Source organism: Xiphias gladius, chromosome 4 (genome assembly GCF_016859285.1).
Source record: "Xiphias gladius isolate SHS-SW01 ecotype Sanya breed wild chromosome 4, ASM1685928v1, whole genome shotgun sequence".
NCBI lineage: Eukaryota > Metazoa > Chordata > Actinopteri > Istiophoriformes > Xiphiidae > Xiphias > Xiphias gladius.
Window position 1 is genome coordinate 18,881,112 of NC_053403.1, and position 16,890 is coordinate 18,898,001.

The following is a 16,890-nucleotide window of genomic DNA, read 5'->3' on the forward strand; positions in this document are numbered from 1 at the left end:
GCCACACTGGCTTCCAGGAGAAGCCTTAGTCTATACTGTATAACATGCATATGACATAAGTATATGTGCACAGATACAGAACATGTGGTTGTGTTTCCAGGCTTTTATGCTTGGCTTTCACACTCTTTATTTACAAGTTTTTGCAGAGTCACTACATGTCTTAGCAAGGCATGCCATATTTTTTTCAGAGTAAGTGGGGCTACATTATTTGCATTTGAGTTTTACTATACACATCTAGGACAGTGGTTATTAAGAAAATATACCCACATAAAAATTAAAGTGTAATTAATTTTTTTATGGTTATGTTTAGGCACTCACATCTCTTGGTTAAATTTAGGGAATGCTTGTGGTCTTGGTCTTAGGAAAGTTGGTGGTGACTTGAAGCATGACATAGGACAAGTTTACTTTCTAAGCCACGCTAGCAGTCTGGCTTTAGGGATGGTGATTTGGGTTGCTGTGGGTCCAACACTTAAATATCTCAACAATACATGTTGGATTGCCATAAAATTTGGACATTCATGATCCTCAGAGGATGAAGCCTACTGACTTTTCCCTTGACTTTTCGTCTAGCACCACAATGAAGTTGACATTTGTGTTTTTTAGTGAAATGTCTTGACAAATATTGGATGGACTGTCCTAAAAGTTGGTACAGACATTCACGTTGTCCTCAGGATAAGTTGTAATAACTTTGGTGATCTCTTGACTTTCCATGTGGCACCATTATACCCATTCTATTATATAAACATCATCAGATAAAAACTTTATTTTTTTCAAAACTAATGACATTCCCATCTGCCTAAGGCTAACTTTGTGTTTAGTGCTAATTAGCATGCTAACATGATCAACCAAGATAGTGAACATTTAACACATAATGCCTGCTAAATATCAGCAAGTTATTTAGCACTGACATTATGAGCATGACGGCATTAGTATTTAGCTCATAGAGAGACTGTGCGTAAGCCATCACAGAACTGTGATGGCTGTAGACTCGTAGTCTTATTAACATTTAACCTAAACCACAACCTTTCTCTAACCATTACCAAGTGCTTTAGTAGCCTAAACATAATCACACACGGCACTCAGGATGAAAACCCATTTGTCAGTATACTGTACTTTTTACAAACACATTCCACACTGACACCCTCTCTATTAAAACCACGTAGTACGAAAACTAAGCACTTCCGTCACTGGAAAAACGTTGCAGGTGAACATAATCCAGGCAGCAAAAATAACTGGCAAAACAAATTAGTAGTGTATACATGTAATTTCTAGAAGTAGGTTTGTAGATGAATAAAACGAGTGCTGGAAGGCTGCTGACGCTAGTCGTCAAGTTCCATAATTTCTGTGAGGGCGAAGTTTGTAAATTCCTGCAAAATAAAATATAAGACATTGTTTTCATCAACAAAGTAGACAGACAAAAAGATGCAGAACAGGAGGCTCGTATCAATATTCTTCAAAAGTGTATGTTTATTGAATTTTTAATTAATGTTTGAATCTGTTGATTTTAATGCAAAATCATGCACACTAGTCGTCATTTTACTACAGGCTACTAATCATGCTATGCTATAGTTACAGTGCAAATCCAATGTCAGGTAAGGGCTGAAAGCACTCTCTAGGTCTCTGTTCTAGATTTATTACTACAGAGTATAAAATCTAGATTTTATACTACATTTCCACAACATGCAGCCCTTCCCTCCTCCACACAAAAGCATGAACAGATAGTACATTTACAGTATGTCTTCGCCTCATATCTGCGACTTAGTAATACATACACAGCCTTTGACCTAGAAATCCCCTGACAGCTTTCCTGCATCACCCTTTACGATTTATCTTGACGTACTCTCAATCGCCCTTTCATGTAGAATCCCCTGCGCTTAATTTAAACTGTCTCTTCTTTCTATTCCCTCTCAGCAGTAGTTTACTATCTGGAGTAAGAGAGAGTAACAGAGAGAGATAGATTGTGGGCCTTAAATTATCCCCTTTCTACATTGGCTCTGAAGCCTCTGAAGCAGTGTGGGTGGACTGATTTTATGAGTGTGATGATGGTTTGACGTGGCATAATCCTCTTTCACTGATCTCTCCTCGTCCATCTGCTCTATTTCCATCCCTCTTTCCTCTCTTCTCTCACCCCTCCATCTCTCCATTCACACACACACACACACACACACACACACACACACACACACACACACACACACATGTATGCACACTTACAAATACACATACACAAAAGTATAAGTAAAAAGATACACACATACTTTACATATGCGCAGAATTCATCAGATTAAGTTTAGATGTTCTCCTCTGTCCTGTGGTGTCTTTGCAAAGTAATTGCAGTCAACAGTCCAGATTTCCATCCCTCCCTTCCTCGATCAGTGCCCCTGTATCTCCTGATGTCTTTCCTCCGTCTCTTCAAATAGAGTAAAATTTACTAAATAACACAAGGAGCTGTTCGAAAATTGATTTGATATGTCTTTACAATTGTGTGCCACAAACATGTTCACTGAGATTGTATCACTTTGCCTTTTCTGGGATAATCCTATCCACTGCTGAACAACACAAGCAGTCTCAGAAGAAGACCAGTACAGCGAGAACATGTAATTTGTTTGACAAGTGGAACACTTGGTTTTCTTGTTATATTTCTGGTGGCGTGGCTCTTTTCTTTTAAAAAGACAGGCGAGTATATCCTCTTTCACCCTGCTTAAATTGGACCCAGAGTGCCTTGTAATTTGACATGTTATGTGATAATGAATATAAACTGAGGTAAATGTTTCCCTGAATGCCATGATAAGGATTTTCAGCTCTTTTTATGTGTGCTATTTTCTTTGAAATTATAATTTTGCAGTCACTCAGGAGTTTCATTTTTGCCTTATACAAACATATTTGAATTCATGAGAATTCATATTTCATGCATCACCTCTGTTTGCTCTAATTTCTTCTGACCTGGACAGGATTTGAAATGACAAAAATATGTATGTGTTGGAAGAGGGTTTTTTTTGTTTTGTTTTTGTTTTTTACATGCAGGAGTTTGCATTGCCTCTCTCTCACACACCTCCTCCACTTGCTCACTTTTGATGGTTCCTTTGGCACCTTTGTTGGTTCCTTTCTCTTAATCTTTTTGCCTTTCTCCTAGCTTTTATCTCTCCTCTGTTTCTCTTTGTTTTTCTTTCTCTTATACTCCTGTCTCAGCATTTTCACTCCGCACTCCCTTTCTTCTTCTCTCCCTCTCCCTCCCTCTCTCTCCTTGCCATAGCAGTGGGTGTACTAAGCAGGGATTAGTCGTGATTGAAGTGCTGACATGATAGTTCTTCCGCGGGGCCTCTTATCCTCTGCAGTTCCCCAGAGAGACCTCTCATTGCTGGGCTTCACTGGCAGGTTGGACCTGTCCTTCCCCATTGAAATAGCCTCTCTTCATGCCTTCATGCCTTATCCTCGGTAGCCTTAGTGCCATTTCCTGATAGATGTGTGGCTTGGCCCTGATAGAGCTCTCTGCCTGCCAGACTCAAGTCTGGCTTTTTTATTTATTTAAAAAAAAAAAGAGCGAGGTCTTTCCTTTTACTGTACATCAAAGCCTGGGCTCTTTCTGAGAGAACCTGCCGCCGTCTCTTTTCCCATCTTCCTCATCTCTCCCAGGTGACACTTTATAGGCATCACAGGCTATAGTATCTGCTTTTCTTTATTATTTAGATGGGGCCACGTCCATGAGGGCTAACGAACTTACTCAGCCCACTTTGCTATTCCTTTCACATTTTTAAAAGAATCACCAGTTGAGTTTTCGAGGAGGTGCCCAGTTCACTCACCGCTGTCGTCACATTTTACCGAGCTTGAAAGGTCAGAATGTTTTCCTTTCATGTGGCATATGCCCACAACACTCAGCAACAGTAACACAGTCAAATACAAATTATGGAGCAAGCAGATGTCAAGGAGTCTTGGCAGGCTTTGGGGTGGGGTGGAGGGGGTGAGGTGCTGTGCCAATCAATTCCCACGACCTAAATCTTCATTACATTCTCATTCCTCTTCAATCGACTGTTGCACTGATGGTGATTAGAACATAAAAGAGTGAGAGATTTGTCATACAGCATGCACTCAATATATTGTGTGCTTTATTGCCCCCACCACCACCTGACTTGGATTCTGCAAGAGAGTTAGTCTTTGAAGTCAAGCTGTAGAAAAGAAAAGAGAGGAGCAAGAACAAAAGACTACTATGTGCAGAATGTAGTATTGCCCTAAGGACATTTGGGAATATTCATGGCACCACTTGTTTCAAGTTTGTTGATTTACCCAATATTGGATTTTTCATCTTTGCATTTCTTTTCTTGGCAGTGTTTTTACACTGCTTGTGTTTGCTGAAGAGAATGCAGTGATTACCTCTTTAACCCCAAATATGACCCTTATCTTCATTTCCGTGCTGTGCAAGAGTTTTTGCAATTTACAATGCAGAGTTTTTGACATTTCCAGCAGTAGCCATTTTACTTCTGAACCGTGCTGCTGCTAGGTAATTGTTAAGAACAGATGCTAAGAACAGATACTAAGTATTTGGCAATAGCAGTTTTTTGAGAGAAAGGGCAGTCATGTTGTGACTGTCTTTTCTGTGACATACCTTGCAATGCATGATGACAAGAAAGGCAGACACTGATGCACACACACACACACACGCACGCACAAATTTTAAATTGTATAAAACCTTTTTTTCATAAAAACTGTCCTTAGCCAAGTAGATTGCAAATCAAATGCAATTTGATGGCATTTCTTAGTAGTCCAGCTGATCCTGAATATAACAATATATGGCATGCCTGGCTGTTACATGTAGTGACCCCTAGAGTTCACAGGGTTTGATACCACTGATACATTCATAGTCAACAGAGTACTGCAATTTTTACAGGGTGCAAAACATTTTTGCATTGCATCACTGTGGTTGACCAGGCTTCTGTCTTTGCATCAGAATCTTCATACTGGCAGAGAAAAAATAAAAAATAAATATGACAAAAGAAATGTCAAACAGCTACCTGCTCTCTGCCTGTGCCCCATGTGAAAGAGACTTTACAGGAGCAGATCAGGTGGTTTTCTTGAGGCATTTTGCCTCAACAGACAGGGTGTTGAGAGCAGTAAACCTGCTGAACAGCCTCACTGGTTGGAGGAAGGGGGTCGAATGCAGGCCCATCCTAGAGGAAAGTTTCTCTCTTAGCCTTCATTGATGAGCAGGGAGGAGGTGAGGGGCTAGGACATTGCAGAAATAGCTATGTTTGGGATCTTAGACCTAGAGTGACTAATAAGGTTTGAATAGCCCCATTCTGAGGCTTTGGGTGAACAACCAAAAGGTAGAAAAAAATTCTTGTATATTATATAGGAAGATCAGGCCATCCAAATCCAGAGGGGAGGGTTGACCATGACTCCTGCATGATGTGACTGCTGGATGAACCGCCTTAGCTCTATACTTATGTGGGCGTCCATAAAATGTCACATCATAAACTGGAACCGAGCTCATCGATGCATTGTGTAGCTATATGGCTAAACGCCCTTTCCCTTCTCCTTCTTCCTCCCACCGGTGTTGATTCTTACGACAGGAGGGAACGTACGGCACTTATTACAAATTAATGGATCATAAATTGAAACTGAAAGTTTTATAAAAGAGCTCCATTCATTTGCACTCGCAAACACACACACATATACACCGCTCGCACTGAGATTTTTTCCAAAGCCTATGACCTCGGTATTCCTCATTCATTATGCCTAGCCGTCACCTGGTTTGAGGTCATCTTTTATGAATTACTGATCTAAATTTATGGTCTAATAAGTTTTTCAGCATTTATGTGGTGTTCTGCACCGCATGTCCTCAACTGTGAAGTACAAAAATAGGAGTCAACCGCTAGAGTTTTTACTTAATGGACTACTGCTATCTACCAGTTACACTCTCTGCTGGTGAGGTTGTCCACCCTGTGGTTTGTGAGAGTAATTAAGCATGTTTTTGCATTTGTATGAATTACATATTTGGTCTTTTTGTATCCAAACCTCCAGAGATAGTTGAATACATGGAGTCTGAACACACACTGCTTGACACTGTCAGTTTTTTTCTTTTCCTTTTTTTTTTTTTTTTTTTTTTGCTATCTTGTGGATCTGATTATTTCAGCATTGAACAAGCTTAAGATATGATTTACAATATTTCGGCCCTGTGAATCTGTAGATTATTTATCTCAGTGCATTTCAGGAGCAAATTAAAGCTGAAGGAGAGATAGCCACCCCAACTTGGGTAACAGTACCATCCATTGTGTAGCCACAGCCTCCTGATTCCTCAACCACATCAGATTAGATGTGTCACCATGAATAATTACAAATCAAGCGTGTTCATCATGGCAATTCAGCAAATTTTCCTTTTCTCATCTCACCACTGCTCATTAATGTTTCAGATATAGCACACTGTGGACAAAGTGTTTGACTAAATACAAAGGAACACACAGATACACAAATGTGCAACAAACATGCATCACTTAGCTCACTGTTCCTCTAATGGCAACTTCATTAGCTCAGTGTAATACTCTAAGTGGGTCTTTCCGAGGTTCAGCAACAACACTTTATTGTTATTGTTGTGTCTTTGTTCCTCCTTTTTGTACTTTATTTTAGTTCTCCTCCTTGGCCAGGATCCTAAGTGTAAATTAGCTCCTTTTCACTGGCTCCTTCACCCCATTCCACGGGGACACTTAAATAAACCATCATGTTCACCATCACCAACACCATCATCATCATCTCCATCATTATCCTCTCACCCAGATAATGAAATGATGGATGTGTGTGAGTGTGGTTATTTAGTCAGCTTTCGACCACCACATGGCCTTTGCAACACGATAGCAAATTAAAAATCACTGAAGTGAGGGAGGCGGGCAGGAATAATGCAGCAAAGCTTGACGTGTTGCTAGAAACCATTTAGGTATAAATGACATTAACGGTAGCTCATAAACAACAATAAACAAGGAACATTTTTAAAGTTAGGATTTAATATAGTCTTTACTTCTTGTTCTGCATCATTTCCAACCACCACTCACACACCCCCTTGTACATAAATCCACCTGGGCTTCAACCCCTCGTCCATCTGGAGCAGCCTCTGGTGTGGCGCAACAGTCACACTCCGCACCGGCTCTAACTGGTCAAACACATACGCACAGACACACACACAACTTACACAAGCTCCAGAAATAGACATTTGGAGTGCCAGCCTGCAGGGTGGAGCTCACCACTCTACCATACAGCCAGCTGTCCCACAGGAATTGGCATTTACATAGATTAGTCCACACACACACACACACACACACACACACACGACTATTACGAGTTTTACTTTTTCATCTCACAGATGTGTTTCTTCCTCCTTTGTTTGAGAAGAATGAGATGAGCAAAAACACTTGTAGTGAATGTATCCGGGAAGTTGAGTTCTCCTCACATTTTGTGAAAGGAAATATAAACGATAATGACACATAAGCTATAATGCATACTTTTCCATTTTCCTTAAGAGAATAAAACAGTTTTTTTGATATATTTGTGGAAACAGCTACTTAGCGCCAAGCCTTTCCCCAACAATACGTCAAACTCAGAATGACTTGATTAACCAATCAGGAGTCAATCCAGGTATTCCACATAGTAGGAACTGCTTGCAGTTCATGCATTTTACCTTGGAATAACAGGGGCAGTGAAGTTCCTTCAGGCTCAGCAGCCTAACCAAGTGCCAGGGAAAGCACCAAGAAAAAACATTACAATTCCATCATTTGAGTCAAAGAGAGAATGAAAATTTGTGAACAGCTGGAGAGATGAATTTGACTGGTTGCATACTAAGGGAAGGGTTACTGTTCCGCAGCATCTGCTGGTGGCAAACCAAATTGGCTGACAAGTAAGTGATATTAGCTAGCTAGAGTCATTGTTTTTATTACAGCGACCTTGGTAAAATGTATAAATTGAATCATATGTATGTTGACGCTGTTTGGAGGCTTTCAACTGTTTGTTCATCTGAATTCTGAAATCTGCATTCTGCATTCTTAAACAAAATGAAAAAAGTAAATTATTGTAATTTTTTACCCAGACGAGTGAAAGGTGAGTTTACTTATCCAAAGGACAAAGGCCTCAAAAAGTTAATGTCAAACCCGGTCCTGTACAGCCTATTTCAGCCAACCCTCATATCATTTGATATCAACCTTTCACAATTTAAGATGTCTGTCCCTTTCCAATATTCAGCATCTAGGAGGACCCATTGTGCTGTTACGTTTGTATTCCACTCAGAAAGTGGAAGCTAGCAAGCAACGCTAACTAGCTTCCACTAGGAACATGGAAGCTTACTTTTCATTTGTTTTTATTTCAACACCTGCTTAGTCATTGGCAGGTTCTTCACACCCAATGCCGTATTTGTCCTGCATTACAGAAATAGGATACTCTTGTGAGGTAAAGAAAATAATTCAGTCCATATTCTGTTTCATGTCAAAAATCCTGCATCCCTACAGCATTGTAGAAAACAATGGGTTTCATTAGTAATAGTATGGCAGCAGATGGGAGTTCTCCGCTGCTAGAGACATAAGCTAGTAACAGCACAACAGCAAACTTTTTCTCTTTTTTCCCCCAATACTTTAGAACGCACAGACCAACTTCTGTTTTACAAAAGATATTCAGTCTGAGGACTCCTTTTTTTATGTAAAATCAGTAAATGGTTTCTAATTGAGAATTGATTCTGAATCAAATCGTGGCAATAATGAAAGAAGTTAAAACAAACACAAAATATGTATATACTGATTTCTTTGAAATTAGTTTTAATTTAAGTTCAACTTTAGAATATTTTTCGGTTTTCAATCAGAGACTTCTCAAAAGCACATAGTTACTGTTACTATCCTAAAACAATTTTGATACAGTAATTCAAGAAACTTTAAGACAAATTCAATTACAAAAAAATAAACTCTAATGGTTTTTTTTTTTTTTGGCTGCATTCTGACACACAGAGCAATAAAATGACTCATCTCTTGCTTAAAGTTTTGGAACCAGCCTAAATTTGTTGATGCAATGTCCTTTGCACAGTGAAAATAGGGCACACAAGTCAACAAGGTGTTCACTTGTGTGTTATCCAACTAGCAGTAAGCCTCATGGCATTTGTTCCTCTCTGCTTGTACTTTGAAGGGTCTTCAGGGAGAGAGAGCGGGGTGAAATGGAGAGGGGAGTTGGTGGCAGGGCTGAGAAAGAGACAAAGGAAATGCTTTTAGAGTACCAGACCTAATAAAGCACCCTTTGTCTGCTTGATAAAGTCAAAAAGGGAGGGAGAGAGAGAGTGAGTGTGACAGAGGGAAAGAGAAGGGACGGAGAGAAAGAGAGATTCAGGAGTACGGCACTCAGAAAGCAGATTTGTGAAGCTGAGCATCAGTCCTTGCATTCAGAAAGACCTGTTCTCACATCATCTGTACTTAACAAAAATGAAAATGTTATACCACCCAGACTGAATTGTCTCTGTGCTGGAGAGTATTTTTCTTTCTTTCTTTCTCAATCTATGTTATTCTTATACTCATACTTTTTTCTCACTTCTCTGCACATACTCATCTTTTCAGAGTGATGATTTATCCCTTCATCTCCAGAGTGTCATTGAGGAGAGCCATTTGGCTCTCCAGACTAATAACTGTCGCAGAGATGGAGAACGGATAATGTTATTGACTTCCAAACTAGACAGCAGCCTGCCAGTGTGTGTGTGTGTGTGTGTGTGTTTGTGTGTCTTTGTGTTTGTATTTCACATGAATTTACAGTCATCCTTGGTTGCATATACCTATATAACTTTCTTAGGGAAAACCCCTTGCATTCCCATTCACCAGACCACCAAACAGTCAGTGGTGCTGCTCCAACAAGCTTGGATTAGCATAGTTATAGAAGCTGTGGGCAGACCTTGCTCCAGAAATAGTAAATACAACTTTCCTCAATGACGGTATTTCTGAATTTACCTCAGCATGTCAGGATCAGTGGATTTGATTGCAGAAAACAGGATTTGGAAAACAGCTGGCATTTGTTTTTCATAAAACACACCGACACATATTCACTTACTCTGAATGTGCACATGCATGATCCCAGCATGCACATAGTGGCTGGGTATGTACAGGGAAAGATAACATATGCACCACACATCTAACTTCACGCGAGGGGAGCATGATGGCTCAGTTGATACCATGAGACTGCAGACGTGTCAGTCAATCCCTGCTCTTCCCTGGAGAGGCAGTGGATCCTCTCTTCTTATTTTAGAAAAATGTGAGGAGGCGGGGGAATGCTAGAGCTGCTGAGGATGGTTTAACCAAACCAAGCTTGGGAAGCGAGGAAGCTTAAACCCTCCCCCACTGCCAAAAGCTCTGTGCACACTTTTCAAGAAAACGTATGTGGTGTAGGAATGGAAGGAAATGGACAAAATGAAGGAGAGAGGTGAAGAGAGCAGAGTCCAGAGTGAAAAAGCAGAAAAAGATACATCGAGGCACCTGGCCTCCGGAATCTGTATTTCTCCCACGTGATGGAGGATGTACATGTGAGTGTGTGCTTGTTTTAGCTGTGTGATTAGTGTGACTGTTTGTCGCCAGCATATGCTAAGATTACCGTTAACCCACTGATGTTTGCATATGCCTGTATCCTCTTATTTATGTCTTTGTATACTGTGCAGATACCCCAGTATGATCACAGTATCATACCCTGTTTATTTGCATGTGTAAAGTTTGCAATCAGCCCTGCAGTTAAAGCTTAAAAGGAGAAAGCGAGAGAAAGGTGAGAGTAATCCATCTTTACTCTTATCTTTTCAAGGAGCACATCATTGCAAATGCCTGCACATACTTTAACACACGCACACACTCTTATTAGCACAGAGTGAGAGTCACATATTGTTTTGGCTACAGGCTACAGCTGGATTTAAAGCTACAGCAGTGTTTTTTTTTTCTTAATTTGCTCAGCTCAGTGCTTAAGATGTTTCCCTGAGTTGTCTGCAGCTTTATCCCTCACTCTCTCTTGCTATCCAAGAAATAATTATTGTACTCAGTTCCTACATAAATTTGAATAAGAAAAGGGATACTCTTTCTTCTTAGTCATCTTTTCCGCCCTTGTCTCTCGCTGCACCAGAAAACTGATTTTACACAGAAGTAGATGATAATGTAACCAAACTGCTGTTCACCTCCATCTTAAAACAGCACTCGATGTGATTAGCTGAGACGATGTCATAGTTCAAGCCTGAAGGGGGTGCTTGTAGTCAACAGCCTTTGGCACCTGGCTCTTCCGCCCGCCATCTAGATTATTTTGGCTTTAAGGGCTCACTCCCGGTGAGTCATGTTTATTTCATTGTCCCTTTTATGGCACTGCTGTTCCCCTTTTAACCCCTTGCCTCCCTGCAGGCAGCTAAATGCTCTGCCAGTACACAGGAGAGTAATAAATATTAAATGGCCTCAGCTTCAACGAGGAATGTGTGCTAATCTATTTCAAGTGTAGGAGAGGGCGTTTGCCTCTCACCGGCTGTCGTAAATTATGATTTCTGCTTGGAATTGTGTTATTTGCATTATTTTAAACAAAGTCAAAAAAAAAGAGAAAAACATTTCATCTTGTACCTCAGTTTGCTGAAGCCCACAACATGCAACTCCTGCATTTTTGTTACAAATGCATGCACAGCCTGAGATCTCTGCAGCGTGTCCTTTTCAAAATAATTGAAAACAAAAAATAAAAAAAACTGCATAAAAAAACCTTGTTGAAATGATTGCCTTTCCCATCATATATTGACGCATTGTGTAACTTTTATTGCTTCTATGCCTTAGAACTTAGCATCCACATAAATGACTATTATTATTATTATTATTGTTATTATCATTATCATTAGTATTACTGAATGAAAAAGAATTTTTACTAGTTTTTACCATCTTACAATTGATTTTGTTTAAAATAGTCCCACCTCACTGTGGAGCTCAATATAGCTTTAGCTTGCCAAAGGTCTGAGTATTAAATTAGCACTTAATTTATAACATCTACACAATAGTAATAAAATTTACCTAAAATCCTGTTCTTAAATCTTGTGTGTACTGTGCTATCAAATTTGTTGATTTAATAAGAATTTAATGTCATTTTATCTTAACTGCACATATAAACTTCAATGCATATCGGATGTTCTGTAAGTAGGAAATGAAAAACCTTCTCATAGACCTCACAGTGGGAATTACAAATGTGAATTTTATATTAGCTCTCATATTTCCCATGTGGCATTACAAATTTAGAAACTCTGTCACCATAAGCAGTAAACAAACCAGGAAACCCATGTAATCCATGATTTTAAATGCACAATTAATCTCTTATACAGTCAATTATACATAAGAAAAGAAAAACCATGCTTGATGTGATTTTAATTTCCAAAATGCATAGGATTTTGGGAGTTGTCATTCTATTGAATTTAATGAAACGTGTCTTTTCGTCAAATTTAAATGTTGAAAAGACTCACTGAGCAAACGTGAATATGAATATGCCATGTGCAAATTATAAAAATGTATGCTTACAGTGTCTAATGAAAAGGTGTCAATTATTCTATGAAAGTATATGTGTTACTGCAGTGTGATTTTACTGAAAAGGATGTGACAATTGGTTTTTTGCAGTTGCTCCTCCTGCATGTGTGGTAGGGGAGCAGCAATATAGCATGCTGAAGCTACATCAAGCTCATCAGTTAAGTAGGTGATAAAATATTAGACACATCAATTGTGAAAAAATAAAAAGGCAAAACTTGAAAATAACTTGAAATATCCTTCAGTGTAAATGGTCCTCTCATTAAACAATTTAAAATATTTTTTTATTAGCCATTATTATTGATGGAGTATTTGGTCGAAACAGCATGTCACTTGAAGTAATGATATCTGTAGCATGCAGCTTAATGCTCCATGTCTCTGTCCACAGGAAGTGTGTGAACTGACAGAGCCTGAAGTGGTGGGGTGGAGGCACGGCCGGGCTTCTGACAGGAGAGATAATAGCCAATAAGGCAACGCCACTCTGGATGACTGACAGGCTCCAGGGGAGGCTTTGCCTGCCCTCAACCCTGTTCCATGAAGCAAGCCTCCACTCAAAATACAAACGCTATAGTAAACAATCATGTGTATACACAAATGCAGAAAGGTGCTTGTTTATACATGCATACGTGTGTGCAACATGTACATACAAACCATTCACATTATTGATGGGTTACTACTAGTCAGTGAACGCTCACAGCAAATTATGTAGGTTGTCCAATACAATATACAAACACATCCATTCTCTGTGGCTGAAGTAATTAAGTGATTTGGATCACAAACAGAAAATCAAATTTTATGATAAAATATATAATGTGTCAGAAAAACAGGTGAAAACAAATAACACACAAACCGACACAGATGCTGAGTGATGCAAGCCTATCAAAACTGTTCTGCAGAAAGGTGGAGAATCTGAAACTGATACAGTGCTCACTGCAGTCACTTTCCATTTGGCTCAGGATGGCAGCTGTCAGGCTGATGCAATAGCCAGTGTTCAGGAGACATACTGTCAAAGATCGTTTGATTGTTGACTGAAGTAATATAGACCGTGGATGACTCCATAATACTGTAATACATAGTTACAGCCATTTAAAAAAGGAAATCACTCAAAGGTTCATGAATGCGATGCCTGCAGCGTACAGTAAAGCAGTCAGTATGTTACAGTATAAACGTACACTGAAAGCTAAAAACCAGACAACTAAAGAAACAATGATGTCATCAAAACTTAAAAACTGAAGCTGCATCAAGATGTTTTCTGAAGTTGAGCAGCAAACTTTTGTTAATTGTATATTGCATATTTGCCCATGGACATTTCTAAGATCTTTCTTTTTCCTGCACTGCTAATGGATTCTGCCTTTTGGCAGAATGAGCAGCTATGAAACAAGTTTTTCAGTGTTTTACATTTTAATCATTATTCTTGACCACCTACCCTCGGTTGCTAACCAAAGTAAATGATCTGAATGAAAAATATTAACTTGGTCATTTCCTGTCTAGTCTCACATCTGCATGCCAAATAATGAGAGCAGATATGACTGCATGTTTTGCTGGTTTTACGCAGGTTTCCAGTTTGCAAAGGTCAGTTTTGTGTGGAAAGTTCTCTACTTAAAGAGAAGATAAAAACCTACAAACAATAAATGTTTGATATTAAACAAACAGCAAAGGTTCACTGAGTGCATATTGCACTCATAACTAGAAAATTTGCTCAGAAGAGTGCAGCCCTCTGCCAAGGCCAGTGTCAAAGAACTTACACCCAACTTCAGAGGAAAAAAATTCAGTTTCGTAGTAAATGTTTTGGATCTGCGCCAGATTTGCCCCAGAGTTCTTCCCTGGCCCATGCCACATCCCTGCACCAAGTTTGCTAAAGTTGGTTAAGTACTTTTTATATAATCCTGCTAACAAACAAACAAATCAACAAACAAACACACGAGTGATTACATAACCTCCTTGGCAGAGATAATAAATCATTGACTGTAGTCATTGCATTATTGTTAGTGTTTTCACATGCAGTACCTACAGTAAAACCATATTTTCTTTATTCTGTAGATTCTCATATAAAAGCTGGTTTTCAAATAAAGACCAGGCACAAACAAATAGAGGCCAGCCACTAATAACAACAGATTCAAGTTATACTCATTGTGCTGTTTTTCTCAGTTTCTCTTTTTTAACAGAAATAATGTTTGCACACTAATTCGAGTCATTTCTTCTTTGCCGTACTCCTGATCATTGTTAAACTACTGTCAACAAAACTCCAGATGTTTTTTCACCTTAAAAGCCTACCTATACTCCCAGAGGATGAATACTCTAATATCTTTGTTCAAGGTCATTTTAATTGCTATTTGGATTCATCTTTAGACAGAACAACCTCTAAATCCTCTCCGACACTTAACTCTATTAATACAGTAAATAATCTGATCAAATCTAGAAATGGGGTAGACATATGGACCATAACCCCCATATAAATTGATTTTAGTATTTATATGTGTGTTATAAAAACACAGATTATCTAAGAAGAAAACATCTTTTTAAGCCCATTCTGGATGGTGGTCTGGGTCTTCCAGTATTTAAAGATTTCTATTGGGCAGCTAATACTAGGGTATTGGCAGTGATTCATGTAGACCATGAATCACTCAATTCTGCCCCCTTTTGGCTAAAATTAGAGATCATGTCATTAAGAAAACCATGTGCCTTACTTTTCCCCCTTACTTTTTACAAATTTTGCATCTGCTACATAATCAGCAGATTATAGTTTTGTTGTCAGAAATTCACTGAAGATTCTAATTCAAATTAAACAGGCGTACAAAGTCCCTAATATTTCAATATATAACCACATTGTATTGCCACAATCATGCCTTTACCCCAGCATTGCTGGAAAACACATTTACTGCATAGTGTGTAAAAGGGCTTAAGTGTATAAAGGACTTTTACTTAGTCAACAAGTTTGTGTCTTTTGGCCAATTAAGCTTAAAGTACAATCTACCTCACTCTAACTTTTTTCTTTATATGCAACTTAGTCATTTTGTGAGGGAATATATCCCCCACTGTGAGTCCACTTGTGAGAGACACACTCTTTGAAATTGCTCTGTCTTTGTCAGAGAGTAAGAAGCTTATCGCCAAATTTGTGAATTTCTTCTCTAAAGATCCTGTATCTTTCAACCCTATTAAGAGAGCTTGGGAAAGGGAAATCAGTGCTGTGTTGCCTCATACAAAATGGCAGATTGAACTTTCCTGTTTTTAAATAAATAGCAGACACGGGTTAAATCAGTTCAAAGTGATTTGCCGTTTTCATTATTCTAAGGTTATTTTACAAAAATTTACCCTTCTGTGTTTCATAATCTTTGATAAACTTAAATCCATTTTGGTCAAGATTTTTTTTTTTCTGGGGTTAACCGTAGGACTCTCTCTCATTACAAGGACTCTTTGGATGGTCAGAGGACTCTTTAATTCTCCCATCACACAACAGCTCTATTGATGGGCATGGTTCTAGCAAAAAAAAAAAAAAGATTTTCAAGGACTGGAAGACACCAACTCCACCATGCTTCCGAAACTGGTTGCATGAGCTTATTTTGGGTATCCACATGGAGAAACTGCAGTCTAATCATTTTAAATGTCAATATAAAGTTTGTGTGTGCAGTGCTCTACTTTCTGCTTCTACTCTCTTCACTTCTTGCTCTCTGCTTCTGCTCACCAAGCAAAGAAACTAAAGGCATGGCTGCAAATACAAATGATTTCTTTTGTGACAAACAAACTTTTTCCAACGTTGTAGTTTGACAAGGCAATTAAGGGCAATGATAACTTTTTAATTTGGCTTTATCTTTGTAGCTATCTTATCAATGTGGCAAAAATTAAACGTTAACTTTAACATAACTTGCAAGCTGCTAAAAATCAGGCGTTCACAAGTATGCAGATCAACAACACCGGTTATAAATTATCAATTAATACTCAGTCAGTACTGTTAATAGTAATTATGGCATGTCCATTTTTGTAAATAATTATTTCTACTACTAGAAAATGTGCTCAGTAGAACGCAGACCTCCGCCAGGGAGGTGTATCGAGTCTTATTAAATGCTGTTTAATAAGTTATATCTGGTTGCAAATATAAAGTTAACTATCATAGAAATCACAAACTCAGGTATCGGGGGCTTCAGATTACTGCATGCCGTGTAAATGCTTTAATAGCACTATGACCTTGATCTAAATATTTACCATAATCCAGTTATTAATATTATAAATATGCTAATTTATCGTCAAAAACATACCTACATGTATGAAAAAACAAACAAGAAAACACTTAGCAGCACATAAACAATTTCATTGAGCATGAAAATACTCAATAATATAAACAAAAATGACATTAACTCATATCATGTTTTAGATTTAT

The 16,890-nt window shown here is 38.6% G+C and overlaps 1 protein-coding gene across 2 annotated transcripts in view; it reads left to right on the forward strand.

The window, feature by feature from the left end:
• Positions 1–16,890, forward strand: part of nrxn3b (neurexin 3b) — a 270,387-nt gene that overhangs the window by 38,739 nt on the left and 214,758 nt on the right. The gene's annotated exons all lie outside the window — the stretch shown is intronic.